The sequence below is a fragment of the Monodon monoceros genome, unplaced genomic scaffold (assembly GCF_005190385.1).
Source record: "Monodon monoceros isolate NGI ecotype Baffin Bay Population unplaced genomic scaffold, NGI_Narwhal_1 Super_Scaffold_15, whole genome shotgun sequence".
In the NCBI taxonomy this organism is placed as follows: Eukaryota; Metazoa; Chordata; class Mammalia; order Artiodactyla; family Monodontidae; genus Monodon; species Monodon monoceros.
The window spans coordinates 35,273,840-35,280,582 of NW_021703771.1; positions in this window are offsets into that span (position 1 = coordinate 35,273,840).

The window sequence follows — 6,743 nt, forward strand, 5'->3', positions numbered from 1 at the left end:
TTTCCGATGTCCTCTGGGCACCAAGACTGGATTTTACGTGCAGAGCAGGAGTCCCCAATAACCTCTATGGTGGGCATCTCTCCCCATGCTGGTCACTGTTCACCACAGGAGTAAAAGATGCTGGAAGAATGTTACAGAATGCTGCTGTGGGTTGTCAGTTCTAAATCCTGCAATGTGATGCACTCTCTCAAATAGCTCTGCTGCAAGGTGTATGAAGCTGTGGTACCACTATAGGCTTATCACTGCCTGTCCAATAGAACTTTCTACAATGACAGAAATGTTCTATAGTCTGCACTGTCCAGAATAGTAGCCACTAAGCAAAAGGGGTTACTGAGTGCTTGAAATGTGGCTAGTGTAACTAGATTTTAAATATTTATTTAAATGCAATTAGTCTAATTAATTAATTTAAATTAAGTAGCCACATGTGCCTAGTGGCCACCATATTGGACAGGGCAGTTTATCACACCAAGAAGGAAGCTGCCCATGAGAACAACAAAAAAGTGAAACAGCTCCTCATAGGTTATAGTTGAAGAACTGAAAATTCTCACTTGCCCTGTGGAAGTCAACACCAAGAATATCAAATGAAAGCTTTAAAAGGGCATTTTGTATCATAAATTCCATTATCAAAAATATAGCGCTTTTCACTTATAAGAATCCAGATTTCTCTGTGACCCAGTTTTAACTTTCTTTTTTCTACTTCTGGATTTTCTTCTCCCTGAAAATTGGTTTTATTGGAGATACCCAAGCTTAAGTTTCTCCATTTAAAAGAAGAAAACAATCAGTTCAATAAAAGGCAGGAAGAGAGCAGGGGGGGACAAAAGAAAAGAACAAAGAACAACCACTGTAAAAACAAAACACAAAAATAAGATGGTAGAAATAAATCCAAATATGTTCATGGCCATAATCACAGAAAATATAAACAGAGTCAACTGTGGATAGGATGGAAAATGTTCTCCTTTCCAGACAACATATATGCTTAATATATGAGAAAGAATTAGTCCTGGAAAACTCTAACTGCAGTAAAATATTTTTTTTTCTATTTTCTTGTGTCCTGAGATAACACACTACAAATATTGAGGCTATATATTCAAAATCCATATCTAACTCTATGAATTCAAAGCACTATAGAAACCAGTTCTCCCTGCATATCAACCATGGGAAGGAAGTATATGCCAACAGCCACTGTTCCTCATGGATATGAATTGCAAGCCACCAGAACTTTATCGGGAGGTATTGCAAGCCTACATGAAGTTTAGGATTAAAAATGTATTAGCTCTTGGGAGAGATGTAAAGTATGGGATTTCCATAAATCATTTAAATTGGGATTGTGTAAAGGAGGGGCTTTTGGCTATGACTAAAATAATTTTGATGTTTCAAATTTTCATATACCTGTTGCAAAAATTTCATGGTTCACGCTACTATTAAGAGCAGTGCTATGTCTTCCAAAGTAAGGTATTAGGATATACATAGAGATAGACAACATCCAAAATGAGACATACTGAGAATTTAAAATTTTTAAACCATTAATAATGCATTTGTAGAAATCTGACTTTTGTAATAAATGAAATGAAATCAGTAATTTCATGAAATTACTATGAAAGGATTTTCCTAATTTTGTAGTAAGTTTAACAATCTTAGTGATCACTGGAGAGAACATGAAAGATAATGTCTCCTACCAAAAACATAATAGTGCTAAGAAAACCAGTATCACTAAACTTGTGTATATTTGAAATCACTTTTTTTTTTTTTTTTGTGGTACGCGGGCCTCTCACTGTTGTGGCCTCTCCTGTTGCGGAGCACAGGCTCTGGACGCACAGGCTCAGCGGCCATGGCTCACGGGCCCGGCCGCTCCGCGGCATGTGGGATCTTCCCGGACCGGGGCACGAACCCGCGTCCCCTGCATCGGCAGGCGGACTCTCAACCACTGCGCCACCAGGGAAGCCCAATAACTGCCTTTTTAAAGCATTCAATTTGGATTAAATAAAAAATGTTGGTGAGTTTACTCCATCATCAGTAACTTGGTCCCAAATTCAAAGCAAACCAATATTTATATGCAAGGTGGAAGTACAATAAAGAATAAGACTTTTGGGCTTCCCTGGCAGTGCAGTGGTTGAGAGTCCGCCTGCCGATGCACGGGACGCGGGTTCGTGCCCCGGTCCGGGAAGATCCCACATGCCGCGGAGCGGCCGGGCCCGTGAGCCATGGCCGCTGAGCCTGTGCGTCCAGAGCCTGTGCTCCGCAACAGGAGAGGCCACAACAGTGAGAGGCCCGCATACAGCAAAAAAAATAAAAAAAAAAAAATAAGACTTTTTTCACTCTCAAGGAGTTCAGCTTCTGGAAAGGAAATTAGACATGCACAAATCTGACAGTAATACATAGCAAACTGTGGAGAGTCCTTCATGCTCTACTCAAAACCCTGGGGATGTGGGGGAGAGAATCATCCCTTCATTGTAGAGAGGGAGCAGAATCAAGGAAACTTCCATGCTTGAAAGGAGATCACATTAACACATGGGAAATAGAAACAAGCAGGACAATCTGATTAACAACAAATATTAACAGTTGATACTTGTTGAGCATCAATAGCTTATTTAGCTAAGGCTTGTGGGTAATTGGAGAATTAAGGCTAACACGTGTTAGTCAGATTTCAGTTAGCCTTGAATGTCATGCTTAGGAGCTTGAAGCCAGTTCTTTAAACAGCAAGGGGCAACACAATTAGATCGTAGTGGAAGAGAATGGTAACAGCTGAATGAGTTAAGAGGCCACTTGTACAGCTGAGTGGAAAAAAAACACTGTGCTAGGGTGGGAGTGAAGGAGAAAGACAGATATGGGTACTGTGGATTGACAGGATGCAGAATTTTGACTCTACATGAACAGTGGACTAGATGGGTAAGAGTTAAAGATGACTCCAAAGTTAGTAGTTGTCAGGAGTAAGTTCTTTTGAGAGGAAAAACGTTGTTCAAAAGTTGCATATTCTGGGGGCTTCCCTGGTGGCACAGTGGTTGAGAATCTGCCTGCCAATGCAGGGGACACGGGTTCGAGCCCTGGTCTGGGAGGATCCCACATGCCGCGGAGCAACTAGGCCCGTGAGCCACAACTACTGAGCCTGCGCGTCTGGAGCCTGTGCTCTGCAGCAAGAGAGGCCGCGATAGTGAGAGGCCCGCGCACCGCGATGAAGAGTGGCCCCCGCTTGCCACAGTTAGAGAAAGCCCTCGCACAGAAATTAAGACCCAACACAGCAAAAATAAATAAAATAATTAATAAACTCCAACCCCCAACATCTTCAAAAAAAAAGTTGCATATTCTGTTGCATAACTCCAAATCATTAGATTGCAGAATCTGAAGAGCCTTATCAAGGCTGAGTCTGGAGTATGGGATAATCCTATGCTAGGTATATTTAGTAAAGGCCTGTTTTCTGAGTGCTGGTTTTCCACATCCGTATTGGTGTGGGTTGCAATTATATTTAAAAGTCACTTTCAATTGCCCCTGAAGAAGAATTATTTTGTTCACCTTTTCTTCAAGACAAATAGTGCAGTTAAAAAAAGGAAAAGGTCTAATTTCTCAGGGTAGGGTGGTTTAGGGCTACATATTGGAGACATAGTACTGACATTGAGACCAGAAAACTGTGATTCATTTCAACTGTCTGGTTTCACGTTTCCTCATCAGCAAAATGAAATTTATTAATCAGGACTTTTCCAGTTGCAAGTGACAGGAAAGTGACTTCAGCTAGCATATGTCAAATAAAAAATTTATTAATACAAGCGGACGGCTTAAGGACCCCCAAGGGATGGAGGCACCATTAGAACTCTCTCTGTTCTTTGTCAGAGTTATCTTCTTAAAGAACAACTGGAAACATTTCACTTCCTCCCTCAGAATCTATGCAGCTGTCCCCATTCTCCATAATTTAAAGTCTAACCTCCTAAGCACGCTATTCGAAGCCTGACACAATCGGTTCTCAAATAACCTTTCCAGTCCTGTTTTAATAATTGTCTGCACTTATTGAGTGCTTACTGCAACCAGGATTTGTCTTAGAGGGAAACAGGCTACGATTAGAATTCCTGGCTCTATCCGTACTAACCATGCGCCTTGAAAAAACTTCCTTAGCCTCTGGAAACCTCCATTTTCATCATTTGCAAAATGGGGTTAATTACAGTATCTGTCTTATTTCACTTATTTCTTTCTTTATTTCATGGAGGGACACATGATCTCATATCTTACAGCTTTTCTTGATGGCTCATTCTTGGATTAAGGTGCAGGGTCAGGCTATTTAAATAGGCTGCTCTCTTAAAAACCACGTACATGGGAGATGTAGTTCCCCAAAAGGTAGAAGCTGAGAGATGCAAAATAATTTGGCCAATACAGAGGATGTGGACTTATTTATTCAATCCTACAAGTCTGTGTCTGGGAAATAGCATCCTTATTTGGCACATCCTTGACATCTATTCTTCCAAAATGTTCTTGTAAATTTTTTGCTTCTTTTGTTCGTACTTCCAGTCTTGCATTTATCTCCTGAATCCTTCAGTTTTAGCACTACCACACCCCAGGAATTCTTGATTAATTGAATATATTATCACTTGTTTTTGTTTTTGTTTTTTTAAAGTAAGCTGAGCTGATCTAGCAGAATTTGCTGTCCCCTCTACCCTCTGTAATAGCCATTGTGGAAGACTGCCTCCTCACCACTCTCTTGACCCAAATTGGCCATTCGGGACAGGGTCGAGAATGTTTGGTCAGTCTCCTTACTCTGAGCCTTGGAGGTGGTGGACTTCATGCTGTCGAGAGAGAGCAGTTTTCTTACAGCTTTATTTCACCTAGACACATACCACAGCTCCAAAGTCCTTATTTAACCTTAAATCTCCCTTATTAACCATTAATTTCTGTGCCCCCACCTGCTTCCTACCTAATCCCACAGCTCCAGTTTAACCCCTACATTTCAACATTTTGGGCACTGGTTCTTCAAATTACATTTATGACTTAGTATGCCTATAGCATTCACAAAGGCAGGGCTACACTTCATATGGAAATTCATGCCAAAAAACAATAAAAATGATGGATCTATCTTTTCTTCACAATTACCTAAAATGTGCATACCTGGAAATGGAGGTATGTAGATGTAGAAGTAGAGTGTAGCAAATCTTTGATGCTTAATGGTACTTTCTTAGCTGAGCACTAAGTTGGTGAGGAATGATTTCTTTTCATCTTCCTGATTAATCTCTACAGAATCTTTAGTTTCTCTTTCTTTCTCTGAATTTCAAGACAATGGATCCAGTTACACTTCCTGGGTCATGTGGAGAGAGGTTTGGTGGGGATTGGGGCAGAAGGCAGATGAAAGGGGAAGTGGGTGCTCTAGACTTGATGTCTGAGAAATTGTCCAGGGGTTGGGGGGATCACCTGTACTCCTGTGCTCAGACCCAGCTTTCTGTTAGAGAATTAGATGGCTCTGACCACCTCATTTCTGGAAGGGGCTGTTCTCAGGAGCACTGAGGGTGGGAAGGAGTCTGATTCTCACTGAGGGACCCACATGGCTATGAACCGCTTATAGCGATGCTCACAGAAGTGCCACTAGGCTGGCACTATTTCTATAATAGCTATTCTATTACAGTTATAGAATAGCTACTATACTATTCTTTTCTGAACAGCTTTTTATAATTGAGTTGATTATAACTTTAAACATTTTTGGAAGATAGCATCAGACTGTAAGGCTAAAAGAAAGCCTTTTATCCTTCTGACACCTCTTTATTTCTCCAAATCACTATTTCATCAAGTGTTCAACAGGTGGAAAGAGGGCAGAGCCTGTGCTTCATGCTGAAGGAGACACTGATTAAATATAAGGTGTTGTCCTTGTCTTTAAGAAAATAGCAAGCGAGAGCTGGTGGTGGAGATGGGGCAGAGGTGAAATACTTGGCAGAAAACAGATTAAGACACGCGGGTTTTTTGTTTTGTTTTGGCCATGCTGCGTCACGTGGCATGTGGGATCTTAATTCCCCGACCAGGGATCAAACCCGTGTCCCCCACAGTGGAAGCACAGAGTCTTATCTACTGGACCACCAGGGAAGTCCAAGACACACACGTTTTAATTCACTGAACACATATTTATTGTGTATCTATTCCATTCCAGGCACTGTTCTACGTACTGGGGACATAGCTATAAGTAAAACAGACAATATCCCTGTCCTCATGGGTTAACATTCAAGTAGAGGAAACTTAATATATGAAAATCAAAATAAATAATATAATATTAGCTATCTAAAAGTGCTAGGGGAAAAAAGCAGAAGGAACCAGAAGTACAAAGGTCATGAAATGGGAAAGACCTTGGGGTGTTTGAGGAATAGCACAAAGCCTAGGGTAATTAAAATACAGGGAGCTTGGGAGAAAGTGCAAGGAAATGACGTAAGAGACCATAGTTTGAAGAATCACCAAATGGTCTGAACCTATGGAGTGATGTAATCTAATGTATATTTTTTAACTATTTCCCTAGCTACTGAGCAGAAAGCAAACTGTAGGAGTAAAAAATTGCAAACTAGGAGGTCAGTTAGGAAGCTATTGGAACAATTCAGTACAGGGATGGTGGTGGCTTGAACTAAGATAACTACTTCACTGAAGGTGGTGAGATATGATAGTTTTCAAGAATTTGCTGGTAGATAGAATGAGGAGTTTCAGAGAAAGAGGGAAGACAAGAGTCTAAGATTTAGAGCCTAAGGATTTTGTCCCGAGTTTCTGGGTGACTGGGGTTGCCATGTATTTTTTTT